The 18,581-nt window shown below is 34.5% G+C and overlaps 2 protein-coding genes across 3 annotated transcripts in view; one reads left to right on the forward strand and one right to left on the reverse strand.

The window, feature by feature from the left end:
* LOC148945912 (transmembrane protein 120 homolog) overlaps nucleotides 1-18,581 on the reverse strand; it is a 545,739-nt gene that overhangs the window by 342,171 nt on the left and 184,987 nt on the right. The window lies entirely within an intron of this gene.
* Nucleotides 13,144-18,581, forward strand: part of LOC148945918 (uncharacterized) — a 31,203-nt gene continuing 25,765 nt past the window's right edge. Inside the window, exon 1 of one of the 2 annotated variants that reach the window (XM_089097778.1) lies at nucleotides 13,144-13,238. The gene's annotated coding sequence lies outside the window, so the exon portion shown is untranslated. Of the gene's footprint in view, nucleotides 13,239-17,464; nucleotides 17,651-18,581 lie in introns of those variants that run through there. The other variant, XM_089097777.1, reaches the window with a different exon arrangement.

Here is an 18,581-nt window from a genome sequence, read left to right on the forward strand (position 1 = left end):
AGGAAAATTAGGCTTAGGATGCTTCTTCATCAGCAAGTTCCATAGACATTGTCTGTTGTGAGTCAGCCCAAAAATCTTAAGTCATCTCTATTGTAATTAAAGTAGACTTTCCAAGTAGGCCTGTCTGCCTAGAGTCTAAGGCATTTTGACCAAGTTTTAGGATTAACATGACCACTAAGTCACCTGGACTTGCAGTCCTCAGTCAGAAAACCCAATCTATAAGCCAAGACAGTTACACTAAAACAGAATTAATTGAAAATTGGTTGACTGAAAAGTTGCCTGGCCTTATGTGCAAACAAGTGGCATAGGGTCTACCTGCCTAAAGTCTTAGACAGGCAACCCAGTTTATAAGCTCAGACAGTTAAACTAAAACAAAATTCATTCAAAATTGGTTGACCCAACAAGTTGCCTGGATTTGCAGGTGAACAAGTGACATAAGGTCTGCCTGCCTATAGTCTCAGGCACGGGCAGCTAAGTTTTAGGACTAACATATGAACATCAAATTGCCTGGACTCACAGGCAAACCAGCAACTATAATAATAATCGACTGAATTTTCAGAACATATATCCTATAGGCCTTAAAAAAATTATGGGTATTTATTACTGAAAAGGATTTCACGGTGTTATACTAAAGCACTGCAGGAAAAAAAGGTACTGTTCTAATATCTGGGGAACATGCGAGAAGTGAAGTTTGGTTAATGCTAGTGAAATAAAACAAAATAAGATAAAAATATAATAGTTTAGAAACAAATTTTGGCTGTATATTTGCACATTAGGAGGGTGGGGGGTAAAGCATAGCATATAATAAATACCTAACCTAAACTAACCTAGGTACCTTTTTTCCTCCTAAACCCCAAAAATCTAAAGCTTGAATATAGTTCCTGGAGTGACCCTTGTTTATAGAGCATAAGATAGGAAATTACTGGGTAGTGTTATCTGTTCTTGGCTTTTCTCAAGTTGCATTCTTGCATGTTGCCCATACATTAGAACAGTACCAAAAAAAAATTAGTTGAACAAAACAGGTATTATATTAAGAACAAAAGTAGAGTCATGACTTCTCGGAATGACAAATGCTGATTAAATAAAGCAACACTATTAGATCATTATCTGTCAATGTTATTATTTAATATATATTATTGTATTGTCTGTACTTGCCAATTGACACTTCTTATTTTAATTCATAATTAGGACACATAACTTTGTGATGTCAATTATGAAAGCGTGGAGCAGTTACCTCAGTTAGAATTTGAAAAATACCTTCATAGTTCTATTTTACTACTTTTTATTTTATCATGGCTAAATGGTTATTTTTGCCCCATTTACATTTTGAGGATTGGAATCACTGACATAATTACCAGATACAAATCATCAGCACAACTGGGTTATATTTTGTTTAGTGATGAGCCTGAATAAAAGACTCTTACTTAGTTACTTCATAATAAATGAATTATTATGGTTATTAGACTTTGAAGTTGATACCACGAGCCTATGCTTTACTCCCCCTAATATGGAAATATATAGCCTAAGTCAGCTTCAATCATTAGTCAGCTACGTATGACCTATTTTTCTCCTTAGCCAGTTATTTAAAGAAGCAAATTTTTGAGCATAGGGTGACTAGGTTTCTATGGGCTGTTCTGAGCCTTCTAGCCCCTTCAAGGCTCAAAAATACTAGTCCCTGTAAAGTGATTATTTAATTATAAAAGAGCTTGAAAAATACTCATTATTTTGAATTGTGCTGAAACGCTACATTTTGTTGAAAACTGCAGTCTAGGCTATGTACCAAAAATATGGTGTTGATTTATAATTCAGGGTATATTTTTCACCATTATGGAGGGAGGGGGGGGCGAGTCTTGATAAATTTAGCTATATATGGATTTGCAATGGAGTTCTGACTATACGTGTGTCTTATTTTTTGGCCAGACCATCTTAATATTAAATTAGGCTAATCAGAAAACTTTGAATATAGCTTTGAACTTGGAAGCTTAATTTTTTATAATGCCCTTTGCCTGTCACATTTAAAACAGTTGAAATGGGTGACTTTGATATTGATTGTTTTTTTTTTTTGCTCTTTTGGATTCTTAAAAAGATATCTTGTATTAAAAACAGGTACTATCACTTAAATATAATAGCTCCCTATCCCCCCCTCTGGATACTATCTTGATAGGATACCGTCTGTGCTTTAAATAACAAAATATTTAACTTATTGGCACCCCTTCTTTAAAATAAATCGAGGTATTATGATTTAAATATTATAGCTCACTACTCCCCCCCCCCTCTCTGGATACCACCTTGATAAAATACCGTCTCTGATTTAAGTTAGAAAAAAAACAAATTGGGGATCCCTGCTTTCAATAAAAAAAATTTCGAGATATTATCATTTAAATGTAATACTTCACTCCCCCCCACTGGATACCACATTGATAGGATACTGTCGCAGCTTTCATTAGAAAAATAAGTTAATTAATAATTAACTAGGTCACTATATGGTTCAAACAAACACGCAAAATAACGTTAAAAAGCTTAGTGTTCCTTGAAAAAAATTGAGGGTATGAGTAAGGGGGTACAAAGACAACAACAAAAATGTCGAAATTACTCAGATATACCTCAAATTATTGGAAAACTGAGTCATAGATTTGCCGTTGCATTCAATAAGATCCAAAGAATACAATTAAAAGGGAGCACACACAAAAGCCAAATTAGGCCAGTAGCCTATGAGAAATCGCAAAACACCCAAGACAATGAACAAGTCCTAATGGGGGGCCTTGGGTCTATCAAAATATTTCAATGGTTTCCTAGTGAATTTGATATTATTTTCTTCTGTCTGCATTTTAAATAAAAAAAATAATTAACCTTTTGTGATCCCCGCTTTCAATAAAAAAATGAGGTAGCCTATTGTCATTTTAAAATAATAGCCCCCTATCCCGCCTCCTAGAGTTAATGATGGGCAATATATTTTTGAATAAAATTTTTTTAGTTAGGTTCAAGTCTAGTCGTCACTTAACAAATCTATTATATAGATTTTTATCACGATTAATTGGTCACACTATTTTGTTTTTTTTTGGATCCAGTTGGAACATAAAATTATTGACAAAAGTATATGTAAGAAATAAGAATTTTGAAACTTCGTTCGAACTGATTTGAACTCATTTCATAAAGACGATCCTGTTTTTTGTCAACATATGAAGAACTGTGTATATTGCAATATTTGCAATTGAATATGTCTCTTTTTTATGCAAAGTAACAAAAGAGACGAAAATTAATGAACAAGAGAGTAGTGAAAAATTATGTTATGCCAAGTAATATTTGGCAGGGAAAGTCACTGGTGATAAATCGCTAGAGGTGGCACCGTGATTGCGTGGTTTTTGGGGAAAAAAAAATTTTTTCGGGGTGACGCATAGATTTTCGGGGAAATACCCAAAAATTCGGGGTTAGTGCAAGCCCTGCTTGATTTCTAATCAGGAAAATCGAAATACTAAACCACACAAGAAGGAAAAGCTCCGAATTTGCGGTTGACGCAATAAAGAATTGCCGCAAAATTAATTTGAAATCGACCGAACGCCGCCGCCTCAGTCGGCGGCGGCGTGCCTGCGGCGTCCCCTACGGCGGCGGGGTCTAGCTGGAACAAGTATCCTGAAATGGTATCTTGCATACCATCTAGCGCTTGGTCATCATCAAAATATTTTCTGACACATCAGAATAGTCACTTTCTGAACTTGAGGTCATATTTTTTCACAAAATGTATTGTCACTAATATATATATAACAGTCAACAGATTTTGTAAATTTGAATTTTCACAAATGAAAAACAGTGTCGGATTCGTAGGAAATAGTTTTCGCTAATATTATTCAGCTCTGAAGTTTATCGTTGTTTTATTATTGACAACACTGTATTGCGAATTTATTCAAACTAAAAATGCTAATAGCAGCTAAACAAAAACTCGTAGGAAACCCGGATTTTCAGGTATGAATAGACCTAAAATAGATTAAGAGGGCTAAATGTGTTTTCATTTTGGTGTCCTTGGTACTTTAAGGAAACTTGGCAAGTGATAAACGAGGCATTACTTGGTAATAACTCTATAGATCCAGTGGATGAACTTGTAGTTGGTGAAAAACAAGTTAAAGGTAAGAAAGGCGTTTGTGATGAGTTTTGTAAATATTTTTCAAATGTGGGAATTGATGTTGAAAATGATGTTGCCGACCATGGGTATAAAAATGAGCTGTTTGTTGATGATCATGGGAAGGGTAGTTTAATGAAATTCTTGCATTGTACTCAGTCTGATTTTAAGGACCTAATGGAAACAATAAAGTTAAATTCTGCAGAAATAAACGTTTTTACCCTCAAGGCAGTTAAGGATCCCGGAACTTACCTTTTTCCTTGTCTTCTGTACTTGCTGAACCTATCTATGTGAAAAGGTCAGTTCGAAGATGCTTTAAAACAAGCAAAAATTATACCTTTACATAAAGGTGGTGACAAAAGAGAAATGTTAAACTGGAGACCTATATCGATTCTGTCACTGTTCTCAAAAATATTTGAAAAGGTTGTTCATAAGAAACTATATTCCTATCTTAATTCTCTTGGGTTTTTATGTGACACGCAATTTGGATTCCGAAAATCTCATTCTACTAGTCATGCAGTGCCCACCTTCTTGATGTTTTAAACAATGTATTCGAGAGCGGCTCTACTCCTTTAACTATTTTTATTGATTTTAAGAAAGCTTTTGATACTGTTGATTTTGAGCTGTTGTTAGATAGGATGTCACATTTAGGGATAAAAGGAAATTCGATTGATTGGTTTCGTTCATATGTGTATGGTAGATCAATGCGTTTAGTAGTGGGGGATATTGTCAGTCCACCTCGTCCTGTACTATGAGGATTACCGCAAGGTTCTGTGTTAGGTCCGCTTTTATATTTAATTAACGTCGACACATTACGGTTTTACATTCCTGATGCCGCTATAACATCCTTTCCGGATGACACAGCTATAACGATTGCTAGAAAGGCTTTGAGTGAGCTTGTTCCAAAAGCAAATAAAAGCGCTACTTGACTTGCATATTTTTACTAGTCTTAGTTGCTTAGCAGTGAATGTGAGTAAAACTAATTACATGATTTTTAGTCGTACTGGAGTTATTGATAATGTTTTCGGTTTGGTTAATTTTAATGGTGCAGAGATTAAGCAGATATTTGATACAAGGTATCTTGGTTTTCAGATTGATTGTAATTTAAATTGGAAAAGACATAGTGAAATTTTATCTGTGAAAGTTGCGCGGGGCTTAGGGCTGATTCGTAGATTTAAACATGTTTCTCCTGTTTCTGTTTTGAAAATTTTATATAATTCACTTATTCATCCTTACATTGTATACGGTTGTTCTGTGTGGGCTACTAATTTTGTTGTAAATTTTAAACGGATACAAATTGTGCAGAATAAAGCACTGCGCCTGCTCGGTGATTTTGAAAATTGTGAAACTACAATGGATTGTTATCACCATTTTAAGATTTTAAATGTTGGGCAGTTGAGGGAATATCAGACAGGTATTTTTGTGTATCAGTGTTTAAATAATTTAGCACCTAATTATTTTTGTGATGTTTTATCATCGAATTCTGCGTACCATTCTTATGATACAAGGAATTCTGCGGACCTAGTACATGAGAGACGACACGCTGCTAGGTCTAGTTTTGTATTTAGGCATGTGGGTGTTTCGGTATGGAACAGTCTTCCGGAAAGCACTAGGATGGCTGAGAGTGTGTCCTCTTTTAAAAATAGGTTAAAGAATTTCTTAATGAATAGGGATGGCTGAGGGGGGGGGGGCTGTAGTCGGTCTTTTGTCGTTTGTGAGGATTGGTTTGCGGTTCCCATGAGGGTTATTTCGTATTTATTTATATGATTGCTTTATTTATTTTTTCCGTTATATATGTGAGTAGGTTTTTTTCAATGTATATATAATTAAGTAAAATAATGAGTCCTGCCACAAACAACTCTGTATAGATTTTCACGTGGTAGGTCTGTTTGATTGGTTTTTTTTTTGTGAGTATTGATATTTAGTAAAAATGAATTTTTCTCTCTCTCTCTCAAAGAATCATTTAAAACTTCTCTGACTTTTTTGTCGTAATCATCTGAATCTAATACAACAACAGTAATGCCTTTATCGGCTTTCGTAATAATCCTGGAATGATCTTTATGTAGTGCGTGTAAGACCGATTAATACAGCCGATTCAGGGTTATGATTATGTTTTCATGGAAACGAGAAGAAACATTTGTTTGTTTTTCTATTTGTCTGATAACAAAGGCTACTCTAAATATTACATGTTGTATACCACTACTTTCATTAATAATATAAGTCTGTTTCTGTTAATTCTGAAAATAGTCTACTTCGAACTAAAGTTATATTAACTGAACAACAGTAATGGCTGGTTCAGCTGATGTAAGACTTTTGTTTTTTTTGTTTTGTTGTTTAAAAAGAAGTAAATTGTCGAACAAAGTTTAAATGAAATCTCTTAGTTTGTATGAGGTATGGACCTTTCAACTATACCGAACAAAAAAATAACTAGTTGAAGCTGTGTTTAAGTTCTTCAGCAATATGAAATCGAAAACATTTTGAAGCTAAACAAATACCTTAAAAAGAAGTAAGTTGTCAAAAAAGGTTCAGGTATTTTATTTTAAGAAGCTATTGCTTTTCTTTGGAAGCTAAATATTTGCAGCAAGAGAGGGTCAGTGTCCAAACTTATTTTGGACAGACGACCTAGCTTATTCATCTCCCTCTCCCCCCAAAAAAATTATAAAATGGCGTAGGTGTATATTAGAAATAAAACCAACTTTTTCAATGAGAAATCGGGAATGTATTGAAACTACAGATAACAACAAAAGAAGGAAATTGCCTAACAAAGTCAAAATGAAATCTTAATCACTCAATTTGTCTTAGGTCTGGACCAACTCTGACGGACAAAAAATAACTAGTTGAAGCTGTGTTTAAATTCTTCATAACATTTTTACTGTCCTTAGCGATTACGAAATATCCGGACCTCCAACCTAAGAATCTACAAATCCATTTGTGCATACCATCTGTTTATAATTATCTATATTTGCTGCTATAAATAAACATTTTTACAAAAATAACCCATTTTGTGTACCATTTATTTAGAATTATCAATAATATTTCGCTATGAATATATATTTTTAGTTGTCTATAGCTAGTATGTGATAGCCAAACCTGTGAATTGGGTATATATTAACCCATTTTGCACAAAATTTGTTTAAAGTTAGCTATATGTTTTGCTAGAAACAAAAATTTTTAGCAATGTCTACCTACCAAATGACTGTCATAAATTTGAATTAAGTATCTTTAAGTCCATTAGTGGGTAATATTTGTTCAGAGTTAACTATATTTTTTGCTAGGAAAATAAATTTTTAAGCTGTTCTCAAATATTACGAGATAGCTTATTTTGGACAGACGAAATAGCTTATTCATCTTTCTACCCCTCCCCCCCCCCGAAAAGAAAATGATAAAATAGCTTAGATATTTGCTGCTAGAAATAAACATTTATATGTAATTATTTCTGTTCGTTTTAAGTTTTAATGTTGCTCCTTACTTTCAGTTGAAAAAACTTGTTTTTTTATTTAATTTCTGATCGTTTTTTAAATAAAGCTGGGAAATCCGGTGCCCCCTCATATAAATGGCGCTTCCCCCAAGGAAACATCCTCGATGGAAAGATACTCTCCCGTAATCCCCCTCCGACCCCCCTCCTCCCAACAGTATAAAATCCCTCCTGAAATCGTCTGCATACTTCCCATTAATCAATGCTATTTGTAAACAATGGGCAAAGTTCATAACTTCCAGCCCTTCCCCCGGAAACTGTGGGGCATTAAGTAATCCTCAAAGATATATATATTAGATTTTTGACAATGCTAAAAAATGGCTATCTAAAAATTTGATTGGGGGACTTCGGGAGAAAAATGAGCGTGGGAGGGCCCAAGTTGCCCTTCAACTTTTTTGGTCACTTAAAAAGGGCACTAGAACTTTTAATTCCCGTTCGAATGAGCCCTCTTACGATATTCTAGGACTACTGGATCGAAACGATCACCCTTGGGGGAAAAAGGCAAAAAAAAATAAAATAAACATGCATCCGTGTTTTTTCTTGTGGAAAAATGTGGAAAAATACTAAATTCCACATTTTTGCATAAAGGAGCTTGAAACTTCTATAGTAGGGTTCTCTGAGAAGGCGAATCCGATGGTGTGATTTTCATTAAAGTTCTATGACTTTTAGGGTTTTTCCCCCTTTTTTCGAAAACGAGGCATATTTTCTCAGGCGCTTAACTTCCATGGGTAGGATTAAACTTATATATTTGAAATCAGTATAAAAATTTGATTCTTTTGATGTATCTATTGGTATGAAAACTCCATTTCTTAGAGTTTCGGTACTAAGGATCTGTAAACCCATTTTTGCGTGCCATTTATTTAGAATAAACTATATTTGCTGCTAGAAATAAACATTTTTAGCAGTCCTGAGCCATTATGTGATAGCCAGACCTGTAAATTAAGCATCTATAAACCCATTTTTGCGTACCATTTATTTAGAATTAACTACTTTTTTGCTATAAATAAGCATTTTTAGCTGTCCTTACCCATTACAAGATAGTCAGACCTGTAAATTAAGTTTCTATAAACCCATTTGTGGGTACAATTTATTTGGAATTAACTATATTTTTTGCTAGAAATAAACATTTTTAGCAGTCCTTGGCCATTACGAGATAGCCAGACCTGTAAATTAAGGATCTATAAACCCATTTTTGCCTACCGTTTATGTAGAACAAACTATATTTTTTGCTAGAAATAAACATTTATAGCTGTCTTTTTTTTTTAGCATTTTTAGCTGTTATGATGTGGTGTTGGGGTGGATTTCATTGAAATAACTTGTTGTATAACCGGATTTATGGGGGGAGGTCCCTCGACAAGTTCACACAATACCTCTTCTTCTTCTCTACTCAAAGGAAATGTGCCCCAATCATCATCATCATCATAATCATCCATAACATCCTACAATGAAAAAGAACGTAACCGGAAGAAATAATGTTTTTACTTGTAAAATAAGAAGAAAAAAAACAGTGGTTCATAAAAAAAAAACATTTAGAAATAATAGGTAGTACGGGGATCTAATTCATAAAACTGTGCTTGGTGATCGTAATTATTTACGAAAATACGCCATTTTTTAACGTTAACGGTACATTCTATGATTTGCGCTTCATCATCTTTGGTTAATAGAAAAGCACTCCATACATTTTGTTCTGGTTGAGGTATTTTTATTTCCACTATTCGAATTTTCTTTGCTCGCTTGAATGATGTCGAAGACTTTTCCTTAAATATGAATTAAATATAAGCAAAATGATGTTGAAGCATTGAATGTAAAATAAATACAACGAATATAGCATTGCATAATGCACTTCTCTCTCCTTACAAAATTATAATACTCTTAAATTTGCAATATTCATTATAATTTCTTAGTTTTCTTTGCAAATAATCTAGTGGAAAGAAAAACAATAAATATAGCAGCGCATTATGTGCTGCTGCTGTCCATACTAAAGTATAATACTCTTAAATTTACCATATTCATTATACCTTCTTAGTTTTCTTAGCAAATTATCTACTAGAAAGAAAAAAATGACAAATATTGTAGCGCATAATGGGAGGCTGCCCATACTAAAACAATGAAAATCACACAACTTAGTTTCATACTAATGAACTCAAAATGGACAGCTATTACCATAGGAAAATTTTAATACTCACCCCCATCTACCCCCCCCCTTCCATCGTAATAAAATACATTCTTAAACTACGGAAAATTGTTTAACTTATGAGCTATTTATATGAATATTCATTTTAATCTGTACAATATCAGTTAATCGCTTGTTGTTGAAGCGAATAATTGTAAATAGGAAATGGTTTTGATTTAGAATTATAGGTTGATGTGATAACGGAAAGGGTAGTGTTATCTCATGTCATTCATATGACAAGCATATGTCACTTTCCTATTTGATGTTATTCAGTTGTCAATAGTGCCAAAAAAGGGAGAATTTGTCATTGTTGACTGCTAGTCTATTTACAAGAAATAACGTTAAATTTTAAACTTAAATTTGCTTTTTGCGAGATTGTCGTGCCTGTAGCCATTTCGCCTTCTTGCATAATGTTCCTTGTATTCTCTCCTTGCGTATATGATCTCGAAGAGCCAATGTAGTGAATTACTGTAGGACGTAATTGGTTTTCATCCTCGATTCGGGCCCTTTTGATGGCAGGAGGGTCACATTCTTCAAAATTATCCTTAAAAAGAAATAATTTATAGTTTCCTTAAAAAAAATCATTTTACAACTTTTGGGGAAGTTTTATCTTTGAAACTATCTAAGAGTTGGTAATTCTTATGCCACCCCCCTAATGTAAAAATTTATAGACCAAATTTGTTTCTTAACTATTATATTTTCATCCTATTTTATTTCATTTTAGCCGAACTTGACTTCTTTCGTGTGTAATATAAAATATAAGTATCTCGCTTCCTTCGGAAAGGAATATAGAAGGCAAAAGCACAAAAAAAGCCACATTATAGCATAAAATCATGTAAATATCTTAGAAGTTATGCTTCTAAAAACCAGGGCTAATGAATAAACATAGAAGGCTAAAACCCGGAATTATGGGGGGGGGGGGAGATGTACCTAGGCTAGGTTATGCATTTAATTTATGCAATGCTTTACCCCCCCCCCCATCTAGTGTGTAAATACATACCCTGAATTTGAATATATTGGAGTGAGGAGCTAAAATTTATTTCCGACAAAAAAAATTATTGTATTCGGAAAGAGCAGAAAAAGGTCATCGAGTGCTATATCTACTTAAGTCAATAATATGTTTTTGTAAAAATTTACCATGTAAATATCTCAATTAGTTATTTATAAACATAATTTGTGTTATAAACTTGCGTTGCAATAACTTCTAAATCATTCATATTTGATGTTTGCTCCATAATGGGTTGAAACGAACTGTAATCTTAGCCTCGAAGCGTGATCAATATAAACAGTCTCAAGGTGGAATTGTGACATCACTGATAGCAAAATACTTTGATTTCGACAACATCCTGTTACATAAATTAAGGGTAAATTCATTGGAGGCAAATGATCATGTCCCGGTTGTATTCACTGAGCGTCTTGCGTCACTCCCGTTAGTAGGTCAATGTTCATATATAGTGTCCCCCCTGTGGTATAAGGGCTTTTGGCCGTGATCTTTTTCGTCCTCTTGTACGTACCGTGGTAATACCTCTCCCCCTACTTATATATGAATATATATATATATATATATATATATATATATATATATATATATATATATATATATACTATCTTTTTAAACGAGCAATAATTATTTCTGTATGTATTTTTTCTCGAGAATGATTTTTCTCCATATTTTTGGGTGAAAATTGTCATCCTAGTTTTTTCTGGCCTAAAAAAAAAAAGATCTATATAGGTCAGAAGTTTGGGAAAATTTATTAAGAGCCTTAATTTTGGAAAAATATATTCATGTCAGTTACGTCATATTTATGAGTTCATTTGAAAAGCATACATACGTCAAATTAGCCTCGGTAGTGTTCATATTGTTTTTAGTGTCTATGATGCAAGCAAAATTAAACAAGAAACAAATTATTGACAAGTAAAATCATCTGATTGACATTATATTTATGAGGACATTTCAAAAGAATATATTTCATCATTCTTTCCCTATCTAAGAGTGAACGTATCGTTTTTATATCTATGGCGCATGCGACATTACAAAATGAACGTAGCTAAGCATAAAATACCAAGTCTAATTAGTTTATTTAAAAAAGGAGTTTGAAGTAGCTTTATCATGCCTAAAACTACTTGAATATAAGGACAATTGAACAACCAGACCATCAAACGTGACAAAACCAATCTGAGCAGCTAAGGTGAAGGGTATTGAAAAAATGTCTAAAGTAATGATAAACGACAATCAAGAACAAGTATATACATTCAGAATAATTCCGTCAGCATCAGTTACAAAGAGTCAAAATTAAAACTAAAGAACAAAGAAACATACGGTTCGAAGGTAAGCGGAAGCAAGAAAAAAAACTACTCAAAAATAAAAGTGAAGATCAAAGAAATATGCGGCGAGAATAAGACAACGAGAATAAGGGATTATAAGGTTAAAAGATAAGCGGCAATGAGGATTACCAGCATTTGCGAGAAAGTGAGTATCAGAACATGTAAAAAATGGAGTGAAAAACAAAGAATTATGCTGTTAGATAATAAAACCCTTCAACGTTCTATGTGTTCCCTGGGGAGCCCTCCATTTTCCTAAGTACACGAAAAAAGCTGACTAATTTTGAGTTTACTACTTACAACGAGAATAAATATATACATGCCTACCAACTGCCGAGTACCGGGGCCCAGCTTTGAAATCGGCTACATAGTTCTTTTTTCTCAATCGGCATATTGACATTTCTGGTTGATAAAACAATCTAAAAAGGTTAAGGTTTCAAACTCCCTTCTAAAAAATATGAATTGCATTTTATGCTAGAAGAAAGATCGCAGGTACGCGTCTATTTCTTTATTTTTTTTCCCCCAAGGGTAATCGTATCAAACCAACGGTCTTAGAAGATCGGGGGAGGGCTCATTCAAATGGAAATTGAAATTTCTATTGTTCTTTTTAAGTGAAAAAAAAACGGAGGGCAACCACCCTTTTTTCAAAGATTGTACAATCAAAATTTTGAAATAGTCATTTTATTAAGCATAATTGAATGGTCCAGAAGCCATGCCTTTGGGGATGACAATTTGCCTTTTTGCTTTTACATAATATTTACTTTCAGTGAAGCATTAATCAATTTAACGACGGCATACGTAGAGAGGGTTGTTTTTTGTTTTTTTTTGCTCGTTCAAAGAGCTCTATTTTGATTTTGACCTATACTTATGTGTAGGTTTTCTGATATGCCAATTGTATTTTTTCCTCATTTTACCCATAACAGCACTATAATAGGGTATAATAAGGATATAATGGCATTCGCTATTTTTGGGCTAGTGATTATGCCGGTTTGGGCTACACGTTCTGCCCAAAAGCCGGCAACCTTGCTGTAATGGATTTAAATTGCACGTGACAAGGTACTGCAATCCAGGGTCTAAAATTATACATAAGATGCCTTAGCAAGTTAGCCTATACCTAACCTTTCCTTTTCCCATGGCTTAGAAGTATAGCCTAGGTGATTTGTTAGTGAAGCTAATTTCTGATAAATCTCTGTTTAGGCCTATAGCCTTATTGTTGATCTTAATACAGTTAATACTCTGAATATACCAGCAACACTGGTCCTGCTACATGAGGAACTGTCATTCATTTCATGGTTGTATTCAATGTTTTTGTTCTAGTCAACTGTTTTGTTGAATTGGTGTCTCTTTTCATTTCTTTACACAAATATTTCTTCTATTTACAGTAGGTTAAAAATAAATTAATATTAATCATTACTAGGCTATAAATTTTATCTAGGCTTAAAACATTCAAGGTTTGGTAAAATTCTACTTTAGCTACTTTTAGCTATCTTGGAAAGGGGTTAGGTTAAGAAAATGAAACTTTCAGGGATGGATCTACAGGCTAAATTATGTCCTGGGAAGGTATTTTCAAGTACCTACCTCTGCTCCTTCTCCCTCTAGGGGATACCAAAATTTGCCTTTATGACAGGTCATGACCTATTGAAATTTTGACAAAACAACATTTTACTTTAATTTTCAGTTATCAGTTTCTTTTTCTCTGGCTGTAGTTCCAAAAATGCAATTCCTGTTATCCGAGTAGAATTTTAAGCCATATCAATTTTTTTTTCAAAATTTAGGAAATGGATAGCCTATGCATAGCCTATCTTTGAAACCTTTTAAATTGGGACTGAGCAAAGTTGTGAAGCTGGAAACAATATTATTCTACTTTATTTAAGCAGAATATTTATTTTGCAAAGTTTCACTTTTATAACATGGGTTTTTAAAGGTCAGGACCCTCTAGATAGAGAAGAAGTGGAGGTAGGTACTTCAAAATACCTTCCCAGGACATACTTTAGCCTATAGACCCATGCCTGACAGTTTCATTTTCCTAACCTAAACCCTTTCCAAAATAGCCAAACATAGCTAAAGTAGAATTTTACCCAAGGTTTTCAGTCTCTTTGGCCATAACTTTTGAAAATGCTAGGCCTATATTTATTATTTCGGCAGTATTTCAAGCCATATCAAAGATTCTGCCCCTTGACCTAATTTAAGAAGTAGATTTTCAAATCTTATAAATCCAGATTAAGCAGCAGTATGAGATCCAAACACTCAGTTGAGCAGTACATCTATTTCTTGAGGTTTCCCTTTTATAACAGAAAGATTATGAAAGGTCATTAAATTAAAAAGTGGTAAGGAAAAGGCCCCATACTTAGGACAGGCTTAACATACAGTAAAGCCATCTAGCAAAAAATCCCCAAATAATTGTAGGGGAGTATCTCTCTATCAGATAGCATCTGCAGAAGTTTGAATTTGACAGTAGCCATTTGTTCTTTTGTGGAAGGATCAAAAATTTCAGGCTAGACATCAAACATTTTTTGTGGAGTTCCATGAACTGTCTTGGGAAATGTTAGGTTTACAGTAATCATTTACTGGCTCTGATTTGTCAATTAGTATCTTTATGAACTAGAATCAGTGTTTTTGCTGTGATTTTATCATAATTGTCAAAAAAAAATTACATGATTGCAGTGACATATAAGGTTCTCCACTTGGGACTGTCCCAAGTATTCGTTCTTGGGTTATGTCACATGCATGGAAGGGACATTTGCCCTCCTCTTTTGTTCTGGACTTCCTAAAAAATTTTGCATTTTTGGCAATGTTTTGCTGTTTTCCACTTCTTTCCAAGGTATTTTTACTCAAAATATCAAAAATTTGCAGCAAAGACATTCCAATTTAGTTTTGCCTCCCCCTAGCAAGAAACTGAAATGGTTAATCCAAGTAATTGAGAGGCAAATGTTTAAATGGCACAGGTAAATGGTGGGAGTAAGTATGACTCTTATTGGACAAATACTTATGTGTTAGTTTTTGGAAAGGCACGTCTGCCTGGAATCCGATTCAGGTAGATCAGGAATTAAGAATTAATACAGGACCGTTAGATTGCCTGGAAAGAGAAGCAAACTAAGCACGCCCGCATATAATCAGCAGCAGGTTGACCAGAAATTTAGAATTGACACAGGACCCTTAATTTGCCTGGAATAACAGGCAAACAATTGTTTAAAGCTATCTTCATCTTCCAAATAGTGACTATTCATTGCCTAAGCTCAGCCCTGCATTCTGAGCAAATTTCAATTTTTCACAAATTTTTGGGTCACTTGCCTGAGGCTCTGGGTGGCTGGGCTGTCACCAATAGACCACTGAGTAAGCCTGTGTTGGATCCAAGAGATGAAGACTTGCTATCCTCAGAAGAGGAGGGTGGAGCCCCTCAGGAATCACCTGCACTTCAAACAAGAGTGTTTTGCCTGCCATAATAAGACCACATCCTAAAGCTTGTCCCAGAAAGGCCACAACAAGAGGTCAATCAAAAGGGTTCTGTTGAATACTGACAGATACTCCCAAAAAGAAGAAGATTGAGGAAGAGGCTGGACTTTGACAAACTAGGAAATCTAAGAGAGCTCTCAGAAACCCTCGTCAAAAAAGCAAAATACCTAGACAGTCCTTTTTCACTGAAAGCAGAAGTAGCTTGGAAGATATTTGGACTTGACTGAACCAATCAAACCAGATGCTCAGAAAGGACCTTCAGCTGAGAAAACCCCTCAATTTGGTGCTATGAACACTGGAGACTTTGTCTTAGTACTTGAAAAGTGCACCAAAAAAGGAAAGTGCCACAGTGTTGGTGAAATTGTTTCAAAAATGGCAGAGGAAAAAGATGCACAGGTTTGGTATTTCAAGATGATTGTTCGATTCTTGACACTCATTCCCACTGATGCTTCATACTGGTATAGTTCTACCAAAATTGTGATGATCTTGCCAAAGCCTGTGCCTTCTGGACAGACCGAAGGACAGGCTGGACATTTTGTCTTCCCCCTTGATTTGTCACCATTTAATGTGTTTTGAACAAGTGAACAACTTCTGGTTTAAGCTTGTTTTATATAGCTGTGCTTTGTTGTTCAATTTTCTATGTTGTCTCTATTAAATAACTGAGTTATGCATTGATTAAGCGTTTTATTGTCTGTCCCAAGTATGGCTTCCACTTGTCCCATCTATGGTGCCCGGTTCCACACTTGGGACAAGATGGGTAGTTGTAAAAAAAAAACACATTTTCTTGAAGACAAATTATTTCACAACTTGACAACATCTTCCTTGATTAATGCAGATGATGCTGAGAAATTTTCGTTTCTGCACTGCAAAGTTTCAAGGAGTAAGAAGCAAATCAAAAAATTGTCCCTAATATTGAGCCTTCCCCCTACCATTAGATTCCTTATTTTAGGCTTTTTTTTCAAATATCATTTTTGCATTTCTGACAATGCATCCCATCCCCTGAGGGTTCCATAAATCCCTATTAATATATATATTTTTGTTTTTATCATGTTATATGTTGTATAATAGATAAGCTCCAGTCTATACTCAGTGAAATTCAGTTTTGTCTCAGTGACTACAATGGAATTATGGATTAAATTTTATTTTAAATTATTTAAAATGTTGATAATAATGGAAGGAAACGTTTTAATCTAATTAATAGGTTCAACTCTTCACAGCCAATGGTGACAAGGTTCTCTCCAGACCACCCAATGTTGTAAACAGAGTCCCCCAAGGTAATGTTTGGGGTCCTACTTTATTCCTCATATAACAATAGGGTTAACAGAATAGAAAACAACATCACTTTTTATGCTGAAGACTCCAAGCTGTTCAGACCTACAAAATTAACAAAGTTTGCAGTATGACCTTCTTAAAATCCAAACATATGCACAAGATTGGGTACCTGAGTTCAACATATCAAAGTTGCATATCATTCACTTTGGTAGTAGCAATCCCTGTCAACAGTACACTATGACCAATCACAACTCACTGTCAACCTCAGTACTAAAGACAAGTCCCAAAGAAAGAGATCTAGGAGTGCTGATAGATGAATCACTGAAGTTCCTCTGCCACTGGCAACAGGCAGTCTCAGGAGCAAATTAAAGCCTTGGTCCTCTGAACTGCACCATAACTAGTTGCTCTTGTACAGTCTTTTTAGGGCTATAGGCAGATGTACTGGGGACTTAGATGCATGTCTCACCATCCCTTTCTATATAAACAACAAATAAAACAATAGGGAAATTTTTATGTAAGCATTTCACTGTCTTATATAAAAGATTGTTCTACTTGTTGTTTATGATAGAAAGGCAGTGTGATCTTTGTTGCCCCTTCCTATAAGAATGATACTAGTCTAATTGAAGGTGTTCAAAGGCATGCCACAAGGGTCATAACTTGCATTCTCCATCCAAAATTGCTGTTGTGCAGTGGTGTTGGCTTTAAACCACTGAAGAAGAGGCATCTAAGACCTTACTTACCTGGTGGTCACCATTACCGAGTAGGCTTAAATTGCATTTCTCCAGCAGACCTCTCTCCAAAGTGCAAATGAAGGTAATCAAGACATGCTGCATGTTGTAAAGTAAGAATTTCATTGTTTTACTGTTTCCTTTTAGTTTAAAATTTATCCTAGGGCTATATCTGGGACCACCAGAGGGGAACAGTATTGTCAGAAACATGAATACAATATTTGAAAGAATATAAAATAAGGAATTTCATGATACTACTTATATTTCATTAAGATGTTTCCTTCTGAGTAGCCCCTAATCTAGAATGTTACCTTTCATTCACCTTCCTTGACTGTTTTTTAACACAAGATTGAAGCTCACCATCTGGAATTCTACCCAAACTACTATAGGCCTAGACTCAATTTAGGATAATTTGTGTTCAAAACTCCTTCTTCCTAAACAAGCCACAATAGCAACAAAAGGGGTAAATATGTAATGCATGACCACATCTAAAGGAAACATGCTAGTAAAATAAACCCAGTATCATTACTTTTTTGACAGAATATCTTAAAATAGGTATCCTTTTCCCAGACCACACTGCCTTTCTATGACCAACAAGTAAACGTTCAAATTGGGAAAAGTCCATTTATTTATACAATGAAACTAGGCATAAAAGTCTAGATATTTCAATCACATATACATCAATTGTCATCGGTAGAAATACTAAGTAATCCTACTGATGACAATTGTTGCATAGCTTAGTTGTGGGGTTCCTGACCTGTCAAGACTATTTGCCTCACTGTTGGAAAAAGAATTTAAGATCTGTTGGATATTGAATATTATTTTAAGGTGTTGATAACAATGGAAGAAAACTGGATAATGTGGTGAACTGAAACATACTGGATATTATAAAGTAAGAATTTCATTGTTTTCTTTTGGTTTCTTATACATTACCTTAAATTGCACTTGAAAGCAATAGGATGATCCTGTAGTTGCCAGTCAGTGAAAACAGTGTACTGACTGATCCGGTGACTCCCAAACTAATCACCAGGGCTTGTTGCACCA

Source organism: Artemia sp. Qi Xiang Cuo, chromosome 12 (assembly GCF_049724085.1).
Source record: "Artemia sp. Qi Xiang Cuo chromosome 12, ASM4972408v1, whole genome shotgun sequence".
NCBI lineage: Eukaryota > Metazoa > Arthropoda > Branchiopoda > Anostraca > Artemiidae > Artemia > Artemia sp. Qi Xiang Cuo.